Raw genomic sequence first — 12427 nt, forward strand, 5'->3', positions numbered from 1 at the left:
TCGCGATGGCCTGCATGATCAAGTGTGAGTCGTACCCTCTCAAGTTGTGAAAGACAACGGGGATGTTTATTGTCTTAGGGTTGATTTTAAGCTTGAGGTTGCACGCGTTGTGAGCGGCGCCTCTATACTTACCAGTTATGTGGCAGTGATCTCTCACCGAATCACCGTTAAGTGGTGAGTCGCACACGTGACAGTTAGTGCTACTAGCGTGAGCTAGCCTGTCGGCTCGGGTCATACGCATGGGAGCGATTCTATACAATACATTCCTAATAATTTTTTCTTCCTCCTGTAAACACGTTAGAAACCTTTCAGCCGCGTCAGGGCCCCTATACACTACCGGAGCTTTCGTTTCCCCGTCACAACGGACGACAATGTATCCAAACGAACAGGCTTTATGCTCTTGTGTCTTGTGGGTGAAGGGAGCCTCGCCGGCAGGGTGTGTGGGGGATTCACCCACAACTAAGGCTTCGAAGTCGGCGTATATAATATAAGGTACAGACATTTGGTTCTTGTGGTTACTGAATTTTAGGATATTTTCACCTTCCTTAGGCATGTCGACTCGTATGGCCGTCTGCCCCACACCTTGGCAATCATCCCGGTGGGATTCTAATAAATCAGCTCGACTGAAACCGTGTAGGCATCGTACACAAAAGTGTTTTTCCCCAACGTGTTTCGACTGGTCGTGCAACAACCGGCTGAGATGTTTTATCCACGTGTAGTGATACTTTTCACCTCGCTGGATCATGAATATATTGATAACTTGGCGATCCTTCACCGGGCTGACCCTGTGTACTATTGTTGTGTTACCTTCGTGCCCAAAGACATTTATAGCCAGATTATTCTGTTTTTCTACTTTAGTGATCTGGGATATTGGGGTGGGTTCATCTATACCATCCCAATTGAGCCCATCATCTTGGGGATAGCTAGAAAGCCTATCTGAATTCTTGCCAGCTGGAAATAAGGCTGACCTGATAGCTAACCTCAGGCAATCGTTTCCTCTATTCTTAACGTTTACTATGGCATGTTTGTTCCTATAGTAGGGAGGCAAGGCTAGGTATGACCCGCCTCTGAACGGCACGTAGTTAGCTATGTCTAGATAGACATTATCGATTTTATCTACAGCCCACCCGGACCCCAAGTGTGTGTAGCGTTCTAGGTATTCTCGTATCTGCTGAAAACTTGTATCGATTGATGCATCAATGGTCTCTGCATGTGTGACGACCTCTTGTTGACCTCGGAAGTAAGGCTGAACATACTCAGTGGTACTCCCAACCTGCTTATCGAGCGACATTTTCACTGTGATCTGAAACTTGATACTTCCTAGGTTATTTAGTTCCTGGTTGACCTTATCAACTAACAGAGGCTTGATATCTGTAATGTCTATGTTTCTATCAACGTGCATGCGCCAACCTCTCAAATAGTTGCCTACAGCGCGCTCAGTGCGCACGAACTGTAGGTCAATAGCTCTATTCTGTCGTAATAATTCTACAAGCTGTGGTGTTCTCATACGGGAATACCCGCCTAAACCCAAATCGTGTGCCTCGGCTTTCAGTTGTTTTACAGTGGGAGGTTTTGCTACGGGGGCATGTTATAACAATGCGGTTAACCCGGCTCTCCCCAGGTTTGAATAACCCGTGTATCCAAGCTGTTTTGCTTGAGCTTTTAATTGTTTTACCGTTGGAGGGGCTTCTAAACCTAGTAATCTCAACAATGCTGACTTCCGCATTCTAGAATACCCGATAACACCTCTCTGTTTTGCGACCCTCTTGAGCTCGCTTACAGTAGACATCGTGTTTACACCTAAGAGAACTAATGTCTAATTGGTTCACAGTAAGGGGAGGTAACTCTTAAGTGGCTATCTTGAGCAGTCGCCTACGTTCTTTTATATAGCCTTTTTTATTCTCGTAGATGAGTTGATGTCTGACTACGTTCGCTCCGTGAGCTTTACATAGACAGTAGTGTCCTTTAACTCCGATACCACACACAGAACACGTGTAGTTAGGACTCCCCATATGGAAACAACAGAACCCCTGATTCCTGCATTTCCTACCACAGGCCTCGGTCTTCCCCATAAGTATGTATTCGCATCGGTATGGAGCGGGTCTCATGTTTACTTATATAGGTATTTTAGTTTAATTGCTTTGCAACCAACGCAGTAGCTGCTATACCCAACACTATGAAGCCCAGTTCACGATTCATTTGTCCCTTGGATGGTGTGTAGTACTGAGCGAGTGTGGGTTTATTGAGCGGTTCCAATTGTTTACCAGTTAGTAGGTAGTATTCTTTCATTGCTTCATCGACATCGTAGAATGTTTTAATGGCATGGTTTTCACGCTTGAGCTGTTCATTAATAAAATCGATCCTCTGGAGGCGTTTTTTAACGTACTCGTCCTGTGCTCTTTGTAATTTCTCAGTAGCGAGATCGTGTCGCTTCCTTTCTTCCTGTATTTCAGCCGCGTGATCATCTCGTAGTTTCGAGAAGAGGAAATTACTCCCGGAAAATGCCAGGGCATTCACTAACGCCCCACCGACCATCATAGCTATCGTGGCCATCCCTATATTTATTTCATTATATTATCAGGTATTATTCCTTGTTTTACTAGGATGTCTTTTGTGGCCATCGCCATACCAAGGTTCATTATGAGCATACCCATATCCTGCAGGTTGAAATCTAGCTTGATAGTTGGTTGTTTAAGCACCATTTTAGTCAACCGAGCGTACCCTACTGCTAGACTGGCTACCACTGTGGCGTGGTATGCGTCGTTGACGAACGTTTTCCCCTCAGACATTATGTATATATAAAAATATTTTAAATTATAACATGATATGCGGATCAATAGTGGGGGTGGGGGGCTCACTGTTGGGTGGTGGCTCACTGTGGGAGGGTACCCCCACGTATAACCATGTTATAACCACGGCAGCAGTTACGCCTACAGCCAACAACAGTCGGGTTGGGTTGGCCACTTTATGTTGGTTACACCACCGTTTTTTACCGGCAGCTACTCTCTTAGGATTCTTCTGTCTGGTTACTGTTGGAGGTACCTCCACTGAAGGGGTCACTGTGGGGGGTGGGGTCTCCTCCACCGTCACCTCGGGACTCACTGTTTCCTGTGCAGCATCCATCTATACTATTATTATTATTCTTTCTCTCAAATTGACAATGTTTTGCTGTGATAATCGCCGCCGTCACTGGAGCCAACAACATACCATATTTGTGGTACAGCCCGCAGCTGATAGAGCTCACGGCGTGTTCGATAAAAGGGTCTTTATCTAGGTCCTCCCACAGGTAAAGTCGGCGCTCTGGTGGAATGGGAAGGAAGTGTGATACAATACCGGTGTATATCTGGGTCATAGCCGATCCTATTGTCTTTGTCATTTCTGCTCCGAGCCGGGACTCGTATCTAGCGTACAGCTTATCGATTTCTTCGGCTGACATTTTGTGAATTTTATCCGGAGTGTAGTCTCCAAAGTAATGTTTGGCTTTGCCACCAACAGCCAACGCCACCAGTTCCTCTCGCTTGGGGGAATCCCCCACAGTGGGGCCTGCCGTACCCCCAGGTACCAACTGTTCGAGCAATTCCTCACACTCCATCTTATAATATAACAAGTAAGATTTAGTTTTAACTATATAATACCCGATGCAGACAAAACACAGAGAAATGAAGGTTAAGTTGCACACGACAAATACTTCAAATATCATAGCTTTGCTTAGCTTTGCTTAGCTTTTGCTTAGCTTTGCTTAGCTTTAGCTTAGCTTTGCTTAGTATACTCTATATGCTACTGGTTGGTCGGTCTTTAGTACGAGCTGAGCGTGTTTAGTTTCAGCGAGCTGTTTCTTCACCCGTTCCCGTTCTAATTTACTCATCACATCGTTCTCTCTCAAACACTCCTCGAACGAATCCCTGTCCTTGCAGTGAAATAAGGCCACCCATCGCGTCTGCTCCCTGAGGTCTTTCAACACCGAGTTGAACTTCTGCGTTAGCACCCAGACGCTGTGATTTGCATGCCGGCCGGAGAAGGCCAGGTACGATAGCATGTCTCTCTTTTTTGTTATCTCGCGATTAGCGCTGCAGTCGTCCAGTATGAACAGCGTCGGTTCCCCTTTAAATTTCTCGTGAAGAGCTTTCAACCAGTCCTGCAGGCGTGTTCCAGGGTCGATTTTGTGTACGTCGGGGTCCGTCATCACCCAAGGTCGCGCGTACGTTTTATTCATGCTCAGAGTAGGGCACATGATAACGATGTTATCGAACACATCCTTGTAGTAACCCTCCAACATATCCAACACGAAAACGGTCTTCCCACAGCCAGTCTGCCCGCACACTATAGCGCAGTGTGGGTCAGTGGGTAACCCCAGGGGGTACCCCCCACTAGTAGATGGCTTGCACGAATCTACCATTGTCTATATTAAGTTGCGCGTCCATAATAACGTACAGATATAATTTCAACTTACCAGCGGTTTGAGCCTTCTTAGTAATCTGGATGGTTATCCCTTCGCTGCCGTTATCTATACGGCGCCCGCTACCGTGCAGTTTATCATCATCCGTGGATCGCATGTCCAACCATAGGGCGTACTTGGTGGTCAGGTATTCACCGATCTGCACGGAGCTTAGGTCCAGGTCCTTTGTTATATAATCCCCCACTGGTAGCTTTTTTATCTCATCCCACTGCTGATGTGGTCTCATACCATGACTGAACAGCTGGTTGGGCACGCCCTCGATGGTCACTTCCACCTTTTCAATCTCGGGGTTGAAAAACTTCTCACTGTCCCTCTGGAATGGCTCGTAATCCTCCACGGGTACGACCAGGATACCTTTCATCGATCGCGCCGGCACGTTCAGGTTGATATTCCACACAGTGTCGCTCTTATCTCGCACGACTGATCTATGCCTCAGTACACGATCGTATAGGATAGCCATCTTCCCAGAGTACTGGCTTCGAACCTGCCTGGCCAGCTCCGGGCTAGTGACCATGTCGAACTCCAGAGAGATGTTGTCTATGGAATAACTGGCCTCATCACCGTTCGGCGTACGCACTACTTTGCTATAGTCGTTAAACGTGAGCTCGTATTCGAGCCTATCACCCAGCGCGGCCTGGTAAAACGGCGCGTGTCCCGTGAGCAACTCGAAGTCGAGCGGCACGCAGAATCGATTCCCGTATGCTAGAGCTATGGCCTTTTCACCGTCCGATAGCTTGTCTTGCTGGTCTTGCGTGAAGACATACCCTATGCGCGCCCGGGTTGATTTGCTGATGCCCTGGTACACATCATTGACTCGTTCTCCATCGCTTTTCCAGAGATCCCTGTAGCAGTGAAACACGTCGCTGTCGTCGATGCTCAGCACCTCGTTACCGCTGATCTTGACGGTCGTTTTCTTGATGATAGCTCGACCCACGTTCCGCACTAGCTCGCGTTTATCGTTGACGGAGGTCAACGTGATATTGAACGCCAGTCGAACAGTGCCTGGTACAATGAGGTCATTCTCACCAAGGTTTGGAAATCTAACCAGCAGAGTTTGATTCTGGTCTATCTTGCTGGGATTGTTGGTGATGGTCACCGACTGTCGCACGGCTCTGGCTCCTAATGGCTCTCTCAATTTTCTGAAAGGATCTAATTTTCTACCGTACATTGTTATATAAATGAAATATATTTTTAATACTAATGGATGAAGATATACCTATGGATGAGATGCCGGGCGCTAGTGCCCAGGCATTCGATGATGAGCAGGAGACCTCATTTACTAGTTCACCATTGAACCAAGAACTCTTGGAAACAACGGTAAATGATTATTTCGAAAGTTTAAGAAGAGATAAAAACTACGTTGAACCACAGGGTCGATACCATAAGGATTTTTTTATTGATACAAAGGGTGTTCTACGCCTTAAGTCTGACCCAGGGGTTGACCTCTTTAACAAGAGCAATAAAAAACCACTGGCCTTGTCAACTCTAGCCAGCCGCTATGGTGTTGAATTTATCCGTAAAAATCTAAACATGAATGATTACGGTGGTGCAATACCTAAGGTCGTTAAAGAAGATCTGCAAGCTACCAGATCCCACCTCAACACTAGAGATGAAATGACACCACAGCGTGCTACAGAAGCCTCGGACAGCATAGAAAAACTGTTGAGCACCTACTGGGACAAACCGTTACCGGGGTTTGACTTTCCGGTAAGGGAACTGCGCGGCTTAGACGAAGCCGTGAAACGCGTGCGTGGAGAACTCGTGAACAACATGGGGAAACTGAACGAAATCGACGAGCACATCACTAGGGAAAAAACCAAACTCAACGAAACTGAAAACGATAATATGAAGCGTCGTATCAATGAACGAATACGTGATTTAGAAGACGAGAGACGTACACGATTGGAAGCCGCTTCCTCGAATCGTGAACAGCTGCGATCCCAGATCAGTCGTATTCGGGAAACAATCGATAGAATACTGAATGAGGATACAACTTTAGCCAACAGGATTCGGATATTGTTCCGGGAGCAAGGGATCACCATCGTCAGCATTCTAACTGCATTGGGTTTCATCATATCAACCCTGGTGGTGTCACTGGTGGGAGGAACCCCCACACCTGCCGGCGGGGGAACTCCAAGTGGCGGTGGGGGTGTTAAAGACTGGATCAAAAAACTCGGTGAAGGTCTAGCTAAACTGGCTGGTAAAGCCGCCGAAGCCCTTCCCGGCATCCTGGGTAGCATCGTCTCGTGGTTGTTGGGCGCTCTGTCTAAAACTGCCATGTGGCTCAGTCAAAACCTGTGGGCAGCCATAGTCGCCGTGGCGGGTCTGGTGTACGTAGCGGCTAAGAAATCTTTAACCAAATAAGTCCCAAAGTTACCCCACCAACCACCAGGGCTGTTTTACTATCAATATGCTGCTGATTGGAGGCCTGAATATGGGGGTGTGTGGGGGACACATGAACTTTAGGCTCCGGGGGTGGCGCCACTATACCCTTTTCACGTGGTTGGGTGTGTTGGATATAGGGGGTGTTAATATCGGGGTTGATACCCAACTTTTGATCCTTCGTGGCTATGACTATTTTGTTGTTATAACCCACCACTTTTTTTACTCTCAGTTGCATATCACTCGGAGACATATACAGCCCCACACCGAACACGTAGTTAACTTTCGATCTGGCGTATTCTAACACGTTTTGGTAGCGTTCGATGGCCCGCGGGAGATCAACTGGAGAATTAATAGCATCCTCAACGTTGGCAACGAACTGTTTCTGAGCGTCGTAAGCAGTTCCCTTACCGATGATGTTGGAACGCGTTTGCGACTGCGCACCCAACAGCGACCACACATACGTTCGAATCGAGTCGTTCAAGCGTATTGTACCAGCACGAGTGAATCCTTTCGATGTGTCCAGCATGAACATTTTCCACCCGTCTGCGGTTGACTGCTCCACTTTCTGGACTGTGAAAGCAACACCACCTTTAAAGTTCATACGATCATCCCTCCATTCATTACTCGACAAAGCAAAGTCCGGGCGTAGTTTACCTTGTTTCAGTACAAGATCACTGAGTTCTTTCACTGATCGCACGCCATCAGAAGGAATACCCAACCCGTGGTTCGGCCCCGGCAAACGCCAATCCGTCTTCGGGTTTATTTCGAATTCATTACAAATACGTTCGTAGGCCCGTCTATCGTATGGGTTGTTTGTTGCGTCCCACGCTTTGTCCTGTGGGAGGGGGGCACTGATCTCTTTAAGGATACGTCTGACCTGGTAGTACACGTGGAACTTGAACACAGACTGACTCAGCGGTCCACGCTGAGAGTCGGCCAATGCCACACCACACCCTGTTGTAGCGCACCACACAGCAAAGTTGAATTGATTCTGCCAGAACTGCATAGGGTTGTTGAACCACGCGTGGACTGCCTCAATGTTAGTCACCATAAGCTTATACTTATCGAACACATCTAAAAGCTGGGCATTGAAATACAACTCAGGAGCAACCACGATCTTCATGGGGGAGAAATCTACATCCAGTTTAGGGTAAAACACACCAGGGGAATACATTTTAAAACTATTATATAAATAAATATATATGTAATATGTACATAACACTTCCAGGAATAACGAGCGGTGAGGCCGTTCAGCTGACGCACGCGATCGATAACACGTCAGGTCAACTCGAAGTCGCACTCTGTGATATCACCTACCTACCGCAATGGACTAACATTAATATCAGCAACAATAAGCTGTTCGTCAGTGGAACTCGCAGCCAGATAACTGACGGCTACTACAGCGTGTGCTCTCTAAACGACGAGGTCTTCAAACCCCTGGGAGCCGAACTCAAGATGAACGACTCAAACGGTACAGTGGTGTTAATCAACAATGGAATAAACCCCTTGAGGCTCGGCCGACCATTAGCAAGGATGCTCGGTATGTCTCCTGACGAGATAAAACCAACAACAACCGTCACAGGCACGAAGTTACCCGACCTAGTACCGTACCGAGAGCTGTACATTCATCTCGATCAGGTGAGCACAACGTACAACATTCAAGGAGGTCACCCTTCCACTATACTGAGAGCAGTGCCGGTTAAAACTGAGAAATTCAACGACGGTAGAACCGAGTCATTTTCACCACGGCAGTATAAGAGATTAACCCAGGGCAACATACCTGAGCTGACAATATCGGTGTTAGATATAAATCATAATCCTGTAAATATAGGATACCTCAGCTTAACGCTTCACGTAACATGACCAGCGCACAAGGGCCCGGAGTGAAAAAATGCGTCAATATCGGGATCTCCGACCTCGGAGACACACGCGGTTTCGACGCTCCCGGAGTAGATGGTAAATCGTACGCCTTGCAACTGAAAAACAACATTTACAAACGCGTTGAAATCCCCTCCGGTGGAGCCCTAAGTGATATGATAGATACCACAAGAGCAATAGTCAACACTAAGTACTCCCTTGTCAACACCGGTGATAATAATTGGGTAATATACCCATCGTTCGAAGGTAAACTGTTCGACTTAGACGATGTTGAGAGCACTACCGTCGTCAAAAACAAACCATATATGCTCGTCTTCACCGAAGATGACAAGTGGGTGTTGTTACCCGATAACAAATGGTTTCTCAATATTAAACTCGTCTCCCCTTACGTGTTCACGGATAACAAAGACAACCACCTAAACAAAGTCGTGAACAATGGAACCCTGCTCGTGGCTTACGTCCCAACTCAGAGACGTAGTATAGTCGTCAGCCCAGTCAACACTATAGCAGCCCACATGCTATCGAGTAAACCAGCCATGCAAAACGTGAAATTGCAGTTGGTGTCTGAATTCGAAGGCGTGGTCAAGATACTAGAGGATCTACCGGCAAACTCAACATTGTTCATCAAAGTCTACCTAGGGGAACCATCGGGGAATGATATCGAGATCGTGAAGGGGATCAAACTCGGGTGGGTGAAACGACACCAGTTTCAAGTTTGCAACGTTTACGTGCGGGTGGGTGTCGACTCCAAGACCAGTCTGCAGGGGGTCAACGTGATCGTGGAAAACAAGATATCATTAATCAATATCTTCCTGCCTGACAACATACACTTCATGGGTATGAAGTTAACCCCTGAATTATTATCAGAAAACCAGTTGGAAATTATATCATAATAGTATAATAATGACCAGTCATCATCCCAACACTACGCTTAACGACCTGGGAGATACGGAGGGATTCGATCAGCCTGGTGAGGAAGGTGAATTATACATCCTACAATTCGAAGACAACGTGTACAGACGGGTGTCGTTATTAGATTTTAAAGAGCCTAAATGGCTGATCAACATAACACTCACCTCACCTTATATCACATTAACTGAATCGGGGCGTATCTCTAAGATTAGGAACAACGGTATCTGGGCCGGGGATTTCGTTCCGGAGAGGACATTAATAAGAAGTAGCAAAAATGGGTTATCGGCTTTCTTCGAAAATAAATTAACATTTAGTAATCCTGAAATAATATTCCCCCCTTTCACACTCATCATAGAAGTCTTCTTTGAGTATTCAGACAATGGAGACCCCCCAATAAGACACCAAATTTTACCCGGGGTGGCAATAAGCTGGTTTAGCATACACAAAGGCAAATATTGCCGTATTGTTATACAACAGGATACCACGGGTCCTATAAACCACTTAATAAGCCTCCTTGGGGTTCATTCTATACCAACAAATCCTATTAGCCTCTCACCTATTACCCTGACTAACAGTCTAGAAATTATAGGCTTTAAATTCATTGATAGATTTTTAACTAAACCCCAATTAAAATATCTTTCAAAATATATATTATAGGATGGGTCTGTACCCAGTCGTAGAGGAAATAACGAAGACGCTTGAAACCGTAGATGGGTTCCGCTTGAGGCAGTTATGTGATGTGAAACGCCAACTAGAACAAGACCGTGACACGCGGAAAGCTCTATGTAAAAAGTACAATAGAGCTTTCAATATCGTGGACGGGGCTGACACTACCCTTATGGCAACCAGCATGGGACTAGGGGCGGCAGGCGTTGGGTTGTTGACTACCATCGTGGCTGCACCTATAGTGTTAGGTATTGAAATAACAGCTGGGGTGGCAGGGTTGGCAGGGTTGGCGCTTAAGTTAGTATCACGCAGACTTAATCGTAAGGCATTGAAACATGACGAGATCAGGGTTCTGGCCGAAGCAAAGCTGAACACAGTGAGTGAGCGTATTTCCACGGCACTCTCTGACAGTAAGATCTCAGAAGAGGAGTTTCGTTCAATCCTCTCTGAACTCACAAAATATAACGGAATGAAACAAGATATTCGGTCCAAGTCTCGTAAGTCTGCTATCAGCGAGGACGAGAAAAAAAAGTACATAGCACAGGGAATACAAAAAGCCCAGCAAGCCTTTATTATGAACACCAAAGAGATCGTAGGCGGTTCACGTTAAACTGTTTCATCGATATAAACATGACATAGCCGTAAGCGAGCCACCGATCCTATATGGTCAGTCAAAACTTACAACATAGATAAAGTGGATATGTACTACTTGAGGGATGGGCCGGGTAGGGGATTTGTAAGAGAAGAATTATTGATCGTACCGTACGGCACAGTGTTACCTCCTACCAAGGCACAGTAATTACCGCCAACTTTTTTGTAGTAGGGGTAATAGTAGCAAGAGCTAAGGGCCCAACCAAAGCCTTATTTACTAAATAAGGCTTTGTAGAGACATTTCTTGAAAGTGAGCCAGAACTATCATTCCCTATACTACTGTCAAACCTTATTCCATCTCAACTAAAGGTAATCCTATAGTCGTGAAATAAGTCGCTACCCAGACAATAGTAACTGTGTTCACATTTTTACCTCAACCGACGAAATAGGCATGTCAAGGTATGACATGTATCTTGTATATATTTCATTATGATAATTGTCTAAACATGCATGTGAATTATTTCCAGAATGGGATATCACGTCCACGGGCGAGAACAAGGAAGACCAGTCAATATAGAGCAGCTAAACCGCTAACGTCCACTTCTACGGCAACGGCCTGTGCAACTACAGCGGATACATTCATGTTATCAGGTACTTTGTCTTGCTTGTGAATCTGGCTAAAGTAATTACAACATAAATGAGGTGACATCGTTCATGGTTATGTATATGATGTTTAAGTGTCACATACTACTGTTTCTAATTGCAGACAGCGAACCTGAAGAGAATGAACACTTCAACCTTGACAAGAGATACTGTAAGTGTAAGACTGTATATGCTTGATTATACAAATCTAGTAATTAACAAGAGATCTATCTGTATATTTGGTAATGGGAATTGCCTGTCAATATCTGACATTTGGACGTAATTTCTGCAAATAACTGGAAATGCTACAGTTTCAGAGAAGCTACCCGCAGAGGATATCCTGCAGATAATGGAGCAATGTGGACAGAATGTGGCAAGCAATAGGTGCCCTGAAACGAGATGTGGCAACGAGAGATCGACAGGTGTGGTGCAGCACTAAATTATTGAGTCTTATGTAATTTGTTTTTCTTGTGAGGTTATATGTACTTGTAACATTACTCAGGGTGCAGTTTACACATGAAAGACAACAGGTATATTCCCAGAGTGGCTCCCTGTCTTTTACGTAACAACCAAATTCAATAGCCATTCTGGGACAATCTAAAACCAAACATAATTAAAACTAATTAACACTGATTCATGACATATCACATGCAGTGATGCTTGTAAAAAAAACCCAAATAAACACAATTATAAGCGTACAATCCCGGTTCAAAAGGGCAATATTTTTTACTTGGGCTTACTTCCCTACTTCCCATAAAGATTCTTTATGGATAACAACTTCTTTTATTGTACTTGATGCGTCCTTCAGTATGGATTCATATATCGTTGTCATACAAAATCATGTACACTAGAAGAAGCTGTTATCTATAAAGAATGTATTGAAATGTTGGTTTTTGT

This window comes from Haliotis asinina, chromosome 1 (genome assembly GCF_037392515.1).
Source record: "Haliotis asinina isolate JCU_RB_2024 chromosome 1, JCU_Hal_asi_v2, whole genome shotgun sequence".
NCBI lineage: Eukaryota > Metazoa > Mollusca > Gastropoda > Lepetellida > Haliotidae > Haliotis > Haliotis asinina.